Raw genomic sequence first — 16,391 nt, forward strand, 5'->3', positions numbered from 1 at the left:
CTATTCAGTTCTAGAAAAGTCCTAAAAACTGTTCTAACCCCTAAGCAAATAGCACAGACTCTCCAGGCTGGGGGTCGGTGAACTTTCTCTGTGAAGATCCAGGTGGTAAACATTTAAGGCTCGGGTGCCATGAGGGCCCTGTCGCAGCTGTTCCACTCTGCTGTTGCAGTGGGGAAGCAGCCGTAGACGACACATCAGTGAATTATCTTGGCTGTTTCAATCCAAGTTTATTCATGGACCCTGAAATTTCATTTTCATAAACTTGATTTATGCAAAATTTACTTTATTCAGTGCCACGAACATGTGATAACCATTATTAGTTCACAGGCTGTAGAGAAAAACAGGTAGTGGATTCAGACCGAGATGGCAGGGGAGGTGAAAGCTGCTTTCACCTCCTCCCGTGACCACATCAAAACTTCAACTCAGTTATTGAGCAGTCAACCCGGATACCCTGAAGACTAGCTAAGCAGAAGTCTTATAACTAGAGATAAACAGAAGAAGCTACATCAAGTCTGGCAGGAAGGGCAGAGATGGGATCCCCTCTAGCTCTACCCACACGCGGCAATCCAAAGGACTGCCTCCTGGGAGCACACGGCACCTTTCCTCTTCCCCCAGGCATGTTCCCTTTACCTTTCTTTCCAAAGGCCCTTCTTTTGCCCCTGTAACTTTCTAAATAAACTTTCTCTTATAGTTTGAAAACAAAAGAATCTGGAGGGATATCAGCTGCAAAGGTCCTCACTGAGGAGTGAAGGGTCTCAGCGCCACACGGGCCTCCACAGCCAGGAGCCCCAGGGCTGAGAAGAGGAAGCTCCCCTTGTGGCTGTGAAAACCAGTGAGATGGAAGGCTGCTGTGCACAAACCCTCACATGCAGGCACCCTCCCTGGGCTCTAGGGGAGGATGGCGGCTCCGAGGGTGCCAGAGTCACATGGGGAGAGACTAGGTTGTGCAGCTTTGGGGAGAGGGCTGGAAGGACAGCTGCGAAGGTCCATGTTGACTCCTCTCCCATGCCACCCACAGATGCCATCTTTCCTGGGGGGAGCATTCCCCCCACCCCCCACAGCATTAGCCTCAGGAACCGCACTAACTCCATCCTGAGGACTCCCTGAGGTGTGCCTACCAAGTTCACATATGGCTGTAGGCTCTGCCAGTGACAACCGGCCTGGGCCTGAACTCTCCTGGGCCTTGTTTTAGAAACTCTCAAAGAATACTGGGCAAGCTTGGGGGATTCCAGAGACACACCGAGAAAAGCTGAGTTGTATGGCTTTAGGTTGAGGGCCATCTTCCCACACACCCAACATGCACCCCCTTTCCTGTGGTAAGCCCGCCCTCCACACTGTCAAATCTTAGCCTGCTTTAGACTAATGAACTCTACTAGCTCCACACTGACAACTCCCTGAGAATCTGCAAAGGTCCATAGGCCCCAGGCAGGTGGCAGCTGGCAGCTGGCCTCACGTTACTCTGAGACTTTTGCTCAGTGGCCTCAGACCCAGGACAGGCACCAAGTTTGAATTTGTAGTAACCTGGTGAACACCACACCTCTTACTGTGAATATCTGAAAACATGCTTCATGCAACTTGCATACTGCTCAAGATTCTTTCAGTGGCTGAGGCCAGCAGGCAGCCAGCAGGTGGCAGTGGGTGGTAGCCAGATACAGAGTTAAAAACAATGGTTATAAGGATGTCAAAATAACTTAGAACTCCAACAGCATTAAGAGGTACAGAAGGGAATAATACAATAACTGAAATGAAAAATATACTAAATGGAATCAGCAGCAGATTAGACAAAGCAGAGGATCAAATCAGCAATATGTAAGACAAGGTAGCAGAAAATACCCAATTGGAGCACCAAAAAGAAAAAACAATTTTAAAAAATGAAGATAGTTTAAGGGACCTCTGGGAAAACATCAAGTGTAACAACATCCACATCATAGGGGCCCCAGAAGGGGAGAGAGAGAGCAAAGGATTGAGAATCTATTTGAAAAAATAATGACTGAAAACTTCACTAACTAGATGAAGGAGAAAGACACACATGTTCAGGAAACATAGAGAGTTCCAAACAGCATGAACCCAAAGAGATCCACACCAAGACGCATCATAAGTAAAATGCAAAAGGTTAAGGACAAAGAAAAAATCTTTAAAGCAGCAAGAGAATGGTTACGTACAAGGGAGCTCCTGTAAGTCTGCGAGATGTTTTTTCAACAGAAACTTTGCAGGCCAGTAGGGATTGGCAAGAAATATTCAAAGTGATGAAAAGCAGGGACCTACAGCCAAGATTGCTCAACCCAGCAAAGCTATCATTTAGAATCCAGAGACGGATAAAGAGTTTCCCAGACAAGAAAAAGCTAAAGTTTATCACCACCAAACATTACAAGAAATGTTAAAGGGTCTTCTTTAAGAAGAAAAAAATTTTAAAAAATATGAACAGCACTGGCCAGTGTGGCTCAGTTGGTTGGGAAAGGTCATGGGCTCGATTCCTAGACAGGGCACATGCCTAGGTTGCAGATTTGGTCCCTAGTTGGGGCACATGCAAGAGGCAACCAATCAATGTTTGTCACATCAATATTTTTCTCCCTCTATCTCTCCCTCCCCCACCTTTAAAAATCAATAAGCATGCCCTTGGGTAAGGATTAAAAATATATATGTAACTGTAAAATGGCAATAAATACATACCTATAAAGAATTGAATCTAAAAAAAACACAAAGTAAATAAAGAAGCAGAATAGAAACAGACTGAGCGACACAGAGAACATTTTGACAGTTGCCACACGAGGGGGGCGTTGGGGGAATGAGTGTAAAAGGTGAAGGGAGTGAGAAGTTCATGTTGACAGTTACAAAACAGTCACAGGATGTCAAGTACAGCATGGAGAATACAGTCAGTGATATTGTAATAACTAACTAGGTGCAGGTGGGTACTTGAAATAATGGGGAGATCACTTCATTACATGATTATCTAACCACTATGCTATACACCTGAAACTAATAAAAATAATGTTGAACGTCACATGTAATTGAAAAATAAAATTTTAAAAAACCCTAAGCAGTGGGGTTTGGCATGTGGACTGCAGCTTCTGGCCCCGACTCCACGTGTCTGGGACACTGCAATGGACAGATACCAGCAGTGGCACAACTCTGGACACTAGCAATCCTGGATGACAGGAAAGGACTGCTGGGGCCAAAGATTCTTAGATCACAGATGCCGAAGACAGGAAAGATTAAACAACTGAGGGCACATGAATTATCAGGTTTCACTTCCCGTGACTAAAGAGATTCTGTTTTAATCTTATCAGTTAATAATGCTTGAGTATAAGTGTAGACGGCTTCCCTTCCAAAACATAAAATTACTTCTGTTCCAAAAATGAATTGCAATCATGTGCACCTTTAAGACAGATGCCACCTGAACTAATATGTTTCCAAAACTTTTAACAGAATTATCAATCATATACTACAAAAGTGTATAATGTAGCCTTTGTACATTTATTTACCTTTACTTTATCTTAATACCTGATGATAAAATAGAAAATGGTATTTAAGTAAAGGTTCCCATAGCCCATTTACATTTCTTCACCCTATCTCAAATATTCTAAAATTCGTAAAGAAATTATCTTGAGTCTTTATTTTTAAAAGCTCCCAGATATGAGGCTCACTAATAGGGATCTAGAATTTAGAACCCATTTCTTCAAATTTTTAAATGGCTATGTAAATGACCAATTTAAAGTCACTTCAGGCATGTTACATGAGTAAAGGCCACTCCTATAAGTGTACATTGTATTGAGAAAATAGACCCTGTCCTTGTCTTTAGATTTGTCTTTAATACAGATGCTAATAGAAGTCAGGGCTACAAACTCAAACAGGTGGGCAAGCCAACGTCTTATAAGTAAGGAATCTAGTGCCCCCTGGTGTTCCTTTTCAGTATTAACTGTCCCAAGAGTACAGAACAAGATAGTGACAAGAAACTTGCAACTTCGCTTTTCATGTTAAATAACTTCTCATATTCAGATCAAGATTACTTCAGTGACTATGGAGCTCCTAAGGGGAAATTAGATAGCAAAACTGATATCCCAAACCTCTATCTATAAAGGCTTTTTAATGTAGCTCATGAAAGATTATTGACAGAAAATACAAACTGTGGCCATGCAGCTAGCAATATATTACTTATATACTTCTCCAGCAACTCAAGAAAAAAAGCAAGCACACTAACTCTCCTCACAACTTACGCCCCCAGAATGCAGTCAAAGCTTTAAGTACCTTCTCCACACTGTCAACTCCCACACTAAGTCCAGACTGTGTCACTGAGCTCTGGACTGATACACGCCCATGTGACAGCAGGTGGGTACCATGCCAACGAGGCATCTCCAATATAACAAGTCCTCCACAGAACTCTTGATCCTGCTCTCCAAACATGCTCCTCCACCAATCCTGTTGCCTCTACCTCCTAAACATACCCAGGACCTGACTGCCTTTGTCAAACTACCAGTACCCCTGATCCAAGCCAGTATCATCTTTAGCTGGACTATTGCAATCAACTTCTAGCTGGCTTACCTGCTTCCACTCTTGCTATCTATCCAACCACCACACCTCGGCCTTTAGTTTCCAGATGGCAGCCTTATGATATCCTTTCAAAGCACAAGTCAGACATGATCATATTGAAAACCCAATCCTTAACAATGGGCTCTTCCTGTACAACCTGATGGAGGCTATTACATTCCCCCTTGGTACTGCTACTCTAGCTGCACTGGCTTCCTATTGCTCCTTGAAACCACAAGAATTAGGCCTTGGCATTTGTGGTTCCCTTTGCCTGGTGCACCCTTCCCCTAATGTATACATGACATGACACTTCCATTTGGTCCCCTACAAAGGTCACCCTGAGGAGGCATTCCTGACTATTCACTCCAGTTGCTACTCACCCTTTACTCTGACACTAGGTTATAAACGTATATGTTTACTCATTTTATCTGTCTCCTGGGGACTTGGGATGATGACCCATTTCTGCTGTTGGTATCACTGCACACAGTTTACTAGCTACTGCAGGTTTGTTTCCTCGTCTATGAAATGGACTCCGTAACATTCATATTATTAACACTTTACAATTCTGCTTTTCAAAAATGAAATCACATTTAAAGGAAATAACAAGCCCTTAGCAATAGAAAGGGGGTAAAAAACAACCTGCCATGAAGAATAACAGCAAGATCCAAAAGTGAATCAATACCATCTCCAGAGGTCCTTTCAGGGTTCATACCCTTACACTTAGAATGTCAAGGGTCACTGACTGAGGACCCACACGACCCTTCCCTTCTCTCCCATTAGTTCTACTTCACAGTTACACCTTTCCATGTGGACTACACAATGGTAGTGATCTAGAGCTGGGGCTGTCCAGTACAGTAGCCACGAGTCACATGGAGTGGTGCACCTTACTGTGCCAGCTGGAACTGAGCTGCAATGCATGCATAAAATATAGCCAGAATTCTAAGACTTAGTACAAAAATAGAATGTAAAATATCTCAATAATTTGTATACTCATTGAAATAATATTTCAAACAAATTAAATAAAATATATAATTGAAATTAATTTCATCTGCTTCCTTTTGCATTTGCTAATGTGGCCACTGGAAAAATTTAAATTACGTACGTGGCTCACATTGTGTTGGATGGTTCTGCTCTAGACTATCAGTCAGAACGAAGTGACTAAGATTCAAACTTTTTAGAGAGCACTGTTTACATGCTCTACCCAAGATACGACTCCACTTACTGCTCTGCTGCATCGCCATACGGATTTTCCAAGGCCTCCTCTGTGCGGCCAACTCGAACGTGGACACGTGGGTGTGGCCAAGTGCTACGCTCCTCGGTAGCACGGGTCCCAGTGCCAGAGGAGGCGGAGTCACAAGCCTGCGCTCTGGGGTTCCTGGGGAAGGACTTCCCTGGGTCAGAAGTAGGAGACCAGCTGGGACGGCGGCTCACGCAGGCGGCCGCTCCAGGGCTTCTGCTCCCCACTCTGGCACAGAACTGACGAGTCCTACGCGGCTTCCTGCGGGGGAAGGGCCAGCGCGCAGGGCGGGCCAGAGGTCCAGGAGCATGGTGGATTTTAGCGCGCTTGCTCTCAAGAGGGAACAACTCCGCTCTCGGGCCCTCTTAAGGTTAGGTTTTGAAAGTACTCAGGTCAGGTGAATTTGCGGTTCAGAGAAGCTGGACAGCAATCTTAAGTAGAATCTTTGCTACATTCTTCTATTTAACACTCCCCTCCCCATCAGTAGTCTTGGCGAAATGAAATGTTACCGTTTAAAACTTCCCTTGCTAAGAGATACTACTAATTCCATGGGCGCCAAAGTGAAGAGTGTTTCAGTTTCACATCTTTGTGGAATAGTGTTTAGGCAGTGGGAAATCACCTCTTAAATATCTTGTTCATTAAGCATTTGAGGAACAAAATTTGCATGGATTTTGTTTTTAACAACTACAGGAATTTAAACATAAAATTTAGTTGCAGTAAAAGAATTTTATTTTTAGTCTTAACCCTAAGAAATTGACCCAAAGTACATACAACCCAGTAATTAGTTATACACAGCATTTAAGTGAAGATCACTGAATAAATGCCTGTTACATAAAACTTAAATTTGCCCAACTTTTAACAGGACTAAATGATCTTTCTCTTAAACAGAATATCTTTTCCCTGGTCTCACAGTGCAGATTAGGGACAAATGGGCAATACATCTTGTCTAAGTAATTGTAACCCACAATTTAAATACCTCTGTCAAATCTCAGTTTTTTTAAGTTTGCCGGCATACCTCAAAGAAATTAGGGTTTCAGTAGTAGATCATAGCAATAAAGGGAATATTGCAATACAGTGAGTGACAGGAATATGGTGGTTTCCCAATGCATATAAAGTCATGTGAAGTCTACACTACAGTCTATTATTACTGTGCATCAGCATTATATCTAAAAAAACAATGCACATATCTTAATTAAAACATATTTTATTGCTAAGAAAATGCTAACCATCCTCTGAGCCTATTGAAGAAAACATGGCATCAATAGACTTCCTTGACACAGGTTGCCACAAACCATCGTCCATTAAACAAATGAAATGTGTGGGAAGCACAATGAAGCAAACTGCAGGAACACTGACCTGTGAGACTAGAATTGCATTTACCTTGTAGGAAAAAGAATGAAAACTGAACAAATGAACAATAATTAAAAGTACATTATTTGGGGAAAAGACAGTACTGGGGAAACAGAACCCATAACAGAATTCACAGAAGTCCATGCTCCATGGGTTCTCTTCTCAGTATAGTACAAAATGCCCAAGCATTCACTCCCCAACTGATTTAATGCAAACCATCATTTTCTAAATGACTTAGAGGCTTAATCAAGTCAGGGACTAGATGTGAGGGAAATCACTGATTCAGTTATAACACGTTCTTTAAGTCATACTGCATGGATAACAAAGGAAAAAATGGGTTTCAAAGTTTGAAAAAAAATTACCTTTAAGTTTCACAAACAAACAGTAACAAGAGGGGAGATGCCAGGGGATAATGGGGGAGAGAGTGAAGAATTTTCGGGAATGACTATAAAGGACACATGGACAAAACCAAGGGGGGTGGAATCAGGGGAAGGATGTGGGGAGGGCTGGGGTGGTGGGGAGAGGTAGGGGGGGAAAGGCAGAAAACTGTACTTGTACTTGAACATAAAATTTTTAAAAATGGAAAAAATAAATTAAAATGGTAAAGAAAAGAAAGAACAGGTTAAGATGGGAAAGGGAGAAATGCTCTCTGCTTACCAGCACCCAGTCCGATGACCACCCTGACATCTCGTCACCGTGACCGGCACACTCTGATCGAGCAGAAGCAGTTTGCTCCGTCTGAGGTTTTCAGCCTGTTCCCCAGCACGAAAATGAAGCTGATGTTCACGACCATCAGGCCATCCTGGTCCTTCCTGGCACAGCCACAGGTAATGCTATCACATTCTCTCCCCCAGTCAAGTAAGCACTGCAAAGAAGTGAGAGAGATATTATTGCAGGAAAAAACCCAGCAGCTGCTCTAAGCCCACAGGGAAAGCATGACACTCACAAACATAAGGACCATTATAGCCAATTATTTGCAAGAAGCCTCACAAATGACTGTGTTGATTAAAGCTGACAATTGCAAGGTAACCCCCATCACTACCAGCACCAGCAAAAGGTTGGTGTAGTCCAAGTACCAGTCTTATTTTCACTTGTAGGTATTCTAGAAAGGAGATCGCATTGTAAGCTGCTAAAATCAGAAACAAGCTGTTGGTTCTTTCACATAGAAACTGACAGCATGCAAGAAAAAAACTGGATGTGAGACAGCCCAGAGAGTAGAGAAAGTTCAGAGAACAGGAGAAGGTATGTGAGTGGAGGTGACTGGGCTAGGTCTAACATAGGAGCAGCACCCGGTGATGGTGACACAGGAAATGTACCTTGACAACATTGTTCTATAAGGTGTAGTTCTCAAATCCCACACACAGTTCAGGTGGAAGCAGAAAAGCCTATGCCCTTGGCTGTGGAAAATGCATAAAACGAGGAGAAAGGCTTTCCAAAGAGCAGTAGTGGGGTAGACCTCAGGAACTACCAGTAGAACTAACTACAGCAGAAGGCAGCCTGGAGACCACAAGAAAGGCCATCCTCCTTGAGAGGCTAGGGAACAGAAGTCTTCCAGGCCCCAGCAAAGCAGCTCTCTTGATGACCACAGCAGCCTGAAAGGGTAGGTTACTGACTCACACCAGAATTTGGAATTAATGTAATGGGAAGGATGTGGGAACAGCCAGGGCTGTGGGTAACTAATAAGACAAAAAACTGGCATAGATCCTGTAAATTTCATTAAGGTATCCATTTAAATTGTTTTTACTGATAAACTCAGTCAAGCAATAGCCACCAAAAGTATACAAAATGACACAAACTCATTTATAACACTACCTTAAGGAGTGTTGATGTAAAGTTGAGAGGAAAGAGAACTAAGATCTCTTTAAAAATAGTCCTGCTGGATTTTATAAACAACTCACCTTACAGGACCGAAGCAGCAAAACGCTAGTCACTGCAGGAATGTAATAGTCATCAAAAACCGAATAGTCACTTGAAGACTTTTTCTGGAATGCCTTTGCTTTGCCTTCATAGCTTGAGCTGTAAAAATCACTGCCATACCTGGCAAAGCTGAATATCCCCACACCTACAGAGAAAGGACAAGCAACAACAGAATGAGAGTTAAGATTCCTGAAGGAAAGACCAAAAGAGAGCCTGCTAGGGCATCCGGTCGGGCGCGCACATCTGTATGCCTGTATTCAGAGGCCAGTGTGCTTGAGGTTTCCCAAGACAAAGGGAGATTTTGCCCCAGATCCCTATCAAAACCTTCTTCTACTGTGCCATTTGCCCTGCCTGCAAAACTCACTCGTCTTGACGTCAAATTCTTGACAAATTAGAAGTTCCAGATGGGTTTTGTTTTCCCACAAAAGAAGTCTTTTCTCAAAGAATAGTCCAAATGGAGCACCCCAGGAGGAATAAAGAAAAGGATCATGTGAACACCCCACCCTCATGTGTTTTCTCTTTAAGGACACAATGAACAGACCTCTAGGACCTGTGTCAGTGAGGTTCCTGTCCTCCCCTCATGCCATGCTACCGAGGAAAAGAGCCCTGCCACTGCCCCATGCCTTGGAGACCATGTTTTGACCATGGCTTTAGAGAGAACACAGAACCTCTTCCCCTCCCCCCTGCTTCTGAAGCACAGCACAACTCTTGCTGTGTGGCTGGGGTCGGGTGACCAGAGTAAACCTCCTTGCAACTGACTTCCTGTGTTAGGTCTTAGGTTTGTCTAAACCATCTTCACACACATGGAGGGCAGAGTATGATTTTCAGCTCATTCTAAAGGAGATTGCTTTGTAATTTGACTTGTTTATGTTGTCACTTTTATTCATGCCCTTCATTTGTTTATGGAAAGTCATAAGGATTTTTTGTTACAGAAATGATTTCATGGTAAGTTTGTCCAATCCAACTACATTCAAAACGAATGCTCCTCACCAGACTTTTGGAAAGAAGAGAATAAATCGCTTGGAGTAAGATAATTGTCTCACTGCATGGCAGATCACTCCCGCTGTCTTACTATTGAATATGTCATGCAATATTTAAGATACTTAATTTTTAAAAATAATTAAAGTAGAAACATTTGGGGAAAATGCTTACTGACCTCCTCAAATGCATAGGCTAAATTAGCTAGCAAAATCAAAATATGTAATTTTTACGTTTTTTAATGTTTTCATCCTCAGATTAATAATAAAAGGGGACATAAAAGTTTAGCTTATATGAATTTAATTCTGTCCCTAGAAAGTTTGCTCCGACAAGAATCAGAAAGGCAGCAGTGACCTAGTTTCCAAGCAGGTATGTTGATAGGGTCCTGGGGAGGTAAGAAGCGACTGTGAGAATGTATTGAAAAATTGAGGATAAAGGGGTAGGCAGAACAATGAGATTTTATAGTGCCCCAGCCGTCACCTCTAATGAATGGGTTGGAGAGGGAAATATCTAATCAAAAGAAACATTTGTCATAGCGAGGCTAATGTAACATTGGGACGGTCCATATACTTGGTACTCGTAAAGAAGAGTCCCTGGTACTTCGTAAAGTCCCTGGTCCTTATTCCTCACCCCCAGAACCCTAGTGGACGACCACTCCCTTTAGCGCACTGACTTTTTCCTCTCAAATGAGTCTCAGATGTGTGTAGACACACGTGTGTAGACAGTAAGTGCACAATGAAGGTGTGGGGAGAACAGAAGTGAAGGCAAAAAAGCAAAATATGGTCTTCTTCTGGATCCATGCAGAGTTCCTAATAAGTCAAAGTTCATTATACTCAAATAAAAGACTTAAGTTCACTTTCTTAAAATAAAATATCAAAGGGTCATAAGACACAGGATAGGAAGCACATACTTATAAAGCAGTCTATAGCTACTCCATCTAAGCAAGATGACTACAAAAAAAGGTGGAAAACAATGAGCAAGATAATCAAGTCAATGACACTTCAAATTTCCTTAATTTATTTCATCTACCTTGTTACTGAATTACTTACATTTCCTATCTGTTATGCTGAATGTCTGTATATAAGTATGTGCCAGGGATATATACACACTTTGGATGTATTGGTACTTCTGTGTATACTGTCTCAATATGAACTTTAGCAACAGGTATCACTAACTTCAAAGGCATTTAAGATAGTGAATGGCCAACCTGGGAAGAAACCCAGATCACCGGAACTTCTCAGTAACACACGTCCCAATACAGCTGAATGTCGCACCAGAAGTACAGTTTTAAGTATGAAAATTATAATCGTTTGGAATTTTTCTCCCTATTTCAACAATATTCACAACTTGAGGAAGTGTCTACCACAATGTCAAAAAGGAACACCATCTGTCAAAGAGGCCTGTCTGAAGACAAAACACCAGGAGTCTCTTGGGTAAAGATCAACCATTGTTCTTCTCCCAACACAAAAGGCATCTTCAGGTTTCTTCTTCCTTGGGAACTTCAGGATGTACCCTATTTTTTAAAAGGTACATGTGGTAATTATTCTTTACTCAATTCAAACTATAAAAATGTTTAATTCCCTGGCATGTACTTGTACGTTGTGTGTTATCATAACCACTTGTGGTAACCCATAAGAGCATGACCTGATTTCCGATCACTGTCACTTAGGTAATAATACAGATATTATGAATTGACTCATTAAGGCCACCTGAGAAACACTCATCCTCCCCAATGTGACTCAAAGGTGGCCGAGACCAAACAGAAGACTAATGTGAGGACTGCTGGTTCTGTAACTTAACTGCAGGCTGAGGACACATCTCAGCCCCTGACGAGGACCGTCTCCGGGTCAGGTCACCCTGGCGAAGACACCAGTGACTAACCAAAAGCCAGACTCACTATGGCAGGTCCCTTCCATGCGCAGCCTGTTTTTAGGTAGAGCTTCATTCATCCTTCTGTCTGAATGGGCCAAACAGCTCTTCCATCACAGGCTTTTTAGGTTTTCTAATTATCTAGACTTTCCCAGCTTAATGATACATATTTGATGGGGAAATTTAAGCCAGTGGCTCTCCTGGTTGGACATCCAAATCCTGGGGGGTCCTGAGTGAGGGAGAAATTCCCAAACCGAGGTCTCTACGGTCAAAGCTCCGATCCCAGCGCAGAATCGTCCTCACTGCCCCCCAAACGGGCTGAAATCTGACTTCTAGTGGACACAGTATCAAGCCAGGTGTGCCCTCCTCTTCCTACCTTTAGGAAGGAAGACTCCCGCTCAAGTGTTTACCTCTCAAGGACCTGCATCTCAGGGCCTGGTCGGGAAGGTGTTATGCGGGGTGCCTTCACCCTAACAGTAAAAATAACAGCGTTTTAAAGCCCGATATTAAGAAGTCTCCCGGGTCTACTCTGGGTGGAGCCCTGGAACAGAACGGGGTCACCTCCGTGGGCTGCGGGCCCGCAATCCCGCCACGCCGAAACCTGCACAGTGCGGGCCGCCGGGACAAGTTAGTCACCCCGGCTTGTTGCCTCTGGCAACCGGCACCTGCGGCTCGCCCTCGCCGGCGCCGCCCGCGCCCCGACGGGGGGTGGGGTGGGGGATTCCCCGCGGACTCTCGCTGCGTCTTCTTTCCCTGAGGCGCCTCCTCCCGCGCCGGCCCCTCCTCCCCGAAGACACCACGGTGCCCGCTGTTCTGCCTCCTTCCGCTGTGGCTGCACCCCCCACACCCTCACCCCTGAACACCACTAGCCACGGTCCCCACCCTCCACGACCCGGGGAGCGCGGCCCAGCAAGCCCCGGCCGGGCTATGACGTCTACACAGAACCCACCCCAAACCGCCAATCCTCCCTACCGGCTCCAGGGTTGGTCCGGCGGCGCGCGCCCCGCCCCTTTGACAGAGCCACGCCCCAACCCCTGCTGCGGCTAGCTGGTACCGCCCCTTGAGCACGCCACGCCCCCGACCCCTCACCAAGATGCGTGGTACTTGGCGGGTTTTCTGACCAACAGGGGTCTTGACTCCCCCAGGAGGGTCGTCATGGGGCGCGAGACCCACCCCCCACTCAGGTGGACACCGAAGCCCATGAAAAGCCCAGATGCTAGCCAAAGGGCCCACCCGGTGTGGTCAACAGCGCCGCCACTGCACCCAGTGCTGTAGCAGCCTGGGAGGCATCACTTCCAGTGTTTCATGCTTTGGTATACACGACCCCCAGAGCTGTCGTCTCCCATGTGATAGTGCAACTGTTCCTAGTATAGTTCATGCGTATTTAAACAGTTCTACATGTAGTGCTTCTTGCCAAAAATAATATTTTGTTTAAATTCACAGGGTTAGAATAGTTTCAGTGCTAGTGAATATCTGAATTGCGTGCACAGTAACATTTGGACTTTTTTGGTGGCCAGTCTCTATAAATTTAGCAAGTAATTTATGAAATGGCCAAATCATTAATTCCAAGAAGACTGAGGTAAGTTCCCCATGTAAAGAGGAAATTGAGTCTATTTGTTACATGTTTAGTAATGTGAACCATAAATATTGCCTGACAAAGCAGAAATCACTAGTTTCCCCATGTTGACTACCACCAAGAAATGTTGAAACACCAAACAGATATAATTTGGGGCACTTGGGATTTTATTTCCCAATGTGTGTTTCCATCAATATTTATAGTAAAGTCTAGAATATACATGGAGGCAGTAATTTACTTATTTTTAATGGCAGCCTTGATTAGACTGTCAGTAAAACTGTAAAGTTCAATCTGAATGCTTTAGTCCATACTTTATACACTGTATTTTTAAACCATTTGAAGGAGTCCTTATGTCTCTATCATGAAAACCAAATCCTTTTGCAAAACCTCTATGGAGAGGTGAAATTTAGTGAACAAAATGGAGAGGGTGCTCATAGTTTTCACCATGTCAACTTCCCCCTAATCTCCAACAAAGTAATTTAAGTGGCAAGTTCTTTCATGTGCTAGATTTTCTAAGTCTTTGTGGTTATGATTTGGAATAAGATGTGCCTAATTCTCTTACGTTGTTCTTAAATCTGAATGTCTTCTTGTTTAATTCTTAAGAAATGTCACAAGTGTCTTCACTGACCTTGAAGAAATTTACAGTACACAGAGTTGCCTTACAAATCAAAGAACACCACTAATTTGGGCCTTGATTTTTATACAGGGAAAAGGTTTCGTCAAATGTTTTTCTGAAAGTCCAAATAATTTAAGGTGTACCTCTGCAACTTAAATATTATTTTTAATAACCTGAATCTGCCAAATATTGTATTAAGTTCAAATCTTCATTTCAATCTCATTGTCTGGAAAGGGCACTTCATGGCTAGAGAGCAGCTGCAACCCGAAAAGACAATGTGGATTGAAAAAAGGTCATTTGTTTTGTTCTGTCATTGGCACACACTGATATTTTACAAAGTGCAGATCCTCTGGTAAATCACTCAAGTGAGGTTGTTCAGGAAAATCTCTGTTCAGTTGGTGGCAGTGGTGGGTTTAGAGGAGAAGGAAGGAAGATGACCTTAATGCCAGAAATGAGTAGAAGTACTGATTTAGATTTGACAGAAATCATATGCCCTTTGATTTTTCATTAAAAGGAAGGAATAAATCTCAACTGCCAATGTTACCCAAATACTTGTATGTATGCTTTTGATAAAATGTATTTTCAGCATTAGTATACATACCCACTTATGCCTTATTTATATGAAAAAAACAGTTACCAAGTTATGTTGTAAAACTCAAATCACTGTTTGAGAAGCCCTCAAATTGGTGCTTTCATTATATAATGACACATTTAGACCAAGGGCGTCAAACTCGTTTTCACTGGGGGTCACATCAGCCTTGTGGTTGCCTTCAAAGGGCTGAATGTAATTTCAGCTCCTTAACACCTAATGAGTAGTTACACTTATACAGTCCTAAAATTATTTCGGTCCTTTGAAGGCAACTGCAAGGCTGATGTGACCCCCAGTGAAAACGAGTTTGACACCCCTGATTTAGACAAAGCCCCAAACCAAGCCATTTGAAACAAGATTCTATCCATTGCAATTTGTAGCAATGCTATTTCTGTATATGTAATGAGAAGGCTAAATATCAGTGTTATGTGAATTTCTTGTGTGAATCCATGAAGTCATACCTGTAAAGGTCAAATATTTGTAACAAACTCCCTAATAAATCTAGAGAAAGTCACTGTTATCTCTTAATGTCTTTTAGTTTTATTTGAGGAATCAGGACAGAAATTCTGCAAGTATCTTCTTACTGGAGATCTGACTTAGTGCTGGGTCCCTTTCTCTCTCCCAGCATATCAACAGGTTAAGTTCCATTAGTCAGGATGCAGGCCATGTGCCAACAAGGTTGTGTCGATCAAGGGGCCAATGAGGTCTGGGCTGCTCCATGGCTGCAGAGCTGCCTCACATGGGGGCATGGGTGACCACGAGCTGCTAGGATCTGGCCCTGATGACATTCATCAAGGAGCTGGGCCTAACCACAGGGCACACCAAGTGCACCTTCTGCCAGGAGATGCTCCAGAAAGAGCCTAGACTAGACGTCTGGATGAATAATGCAGGGATCTTCCAGTGCCCTATATGAAGAATGGAGATGGGTCTGAAATGCAGTTTGGAGTGAACCATCTGGGTCACGTTCTACTCACCAATCTTCTCTTTGGACTACTCAAACATTCAGCTCCCAGCAGGATTGTGGCAGTTTCTTCCAAACTCTATAAATATGGAGACATCCCCTTTGAAGACTTGAGCAGTGAACAAAGCAATGATGAAAGCTTTTGTTATAGTAGGAGCAAACTGGCTACCATCCTTCTTATCAGGGAACTAGCCTGCTGCTTAGACAGCACAAATGGTAGGCAATGCTGTACATCCTGGTGGTGTTTGGACTAATCTTGGGAAGCACATACACGTTCCACTATTGGGCAAATGAGTTTTCAGTTTGGTGTCTTGGGGTTTTTTTCCAAACTCCAGTTGAAGGTACCCAGACTTCGATTTATTTAGCCTCTTCACCTGAGGTAGGAGGTGTGTCAAGAAAGTACTTTGGGGATTGTAAAGAGGACAAACTACTGCCTAATGCCATTGATGAGTCTGTTGCAAGAAAACTCTGGGATATCAGTGAAGCAATGGTTGGCATATTAAATAGGAACAAGAAGTATAAGAGAGCCATTTTAAAAAAATGGACATCGGAGGGAAAAAAAAAACAAACAAACCATGTTTTCAACAGAGCAGATCAGTCTCCCAGGACTCATCCTTTTGAGCGACCAAGAATTAGCCAATCTATCAGATGCGCAGTTCAAAACACTGGTGATCAGAAAGCTCACAGAACTGGTGGATTTTGGACGAAACCTAGATGAAAGAATGCAGATTACCATAAAACAGATGCAGGAAGACACGCGGAGGAGAGCCAATA

General features: G+C 43.3%; 1 protein-coding gene, 1 long non-coding RNA gene and 1 pseudogene across 2 annotated transcripts in view; 1 reads left to right on the top strand and 2 right to left on the bottom strand.

The window, feature by feature from the left end:
• Positions 1-6,383, bottom strand: part of ARSG (arylsulfatase G) — a 100,803-nt gene extending 94,420 nt beyond the window's left edge. Inside the window, exon 1 of the mRNA XM_028521412.2 lies at positions 5,747-6,383. The gene's annotated coding sequence lies outside the window, so the exon portion shown is untranslated. The remainder of the gene's footprint in view (positions 1-5,746) is intronic.
• A 1,728-nt stretch (positions 6,384-8,111) lies between these two features.
• LOC114504116 lies at positions 8,112-12,499 on the bottom strand. The gene is made up of 4 exons (XR_004904848.1): positions 12,252-12,499; positions 11,391-11,519; positions 9,006-9,173; positions 8,112-8,122 (listed from the first exon to the last, which is right to left on the bottom strand). It is a non-coding gene; the product is annotated as an uncharacterized LOC114504116 (long non-coding RNA).
• Positions 12,500-15,437: 2,938 nt separating this feature from the next.
• LOC114503809 lies at positions 15,438-16,149 on the top strand (annotated as a pseudogene).
• Positions 16,150-16,391: the final 242 nt, after the last annotated feature.

This window comes from Phyllostomus discolor, chromosome 8, assembly GCF_004126475.2.
Source record: "Phyllostomus discolor isolate MPI-MPIP mPhyDis1 chromosome 8, mPhyDis1.pri.v3, whole genome shotgun sequence".
NCBI classification, from domain to species: Eukaryota; Metazoa; Chordata; class Mammalia; order Chiroptera; family Phyllostomidae; genus Phyllostomus; species Phyllostomus discolor.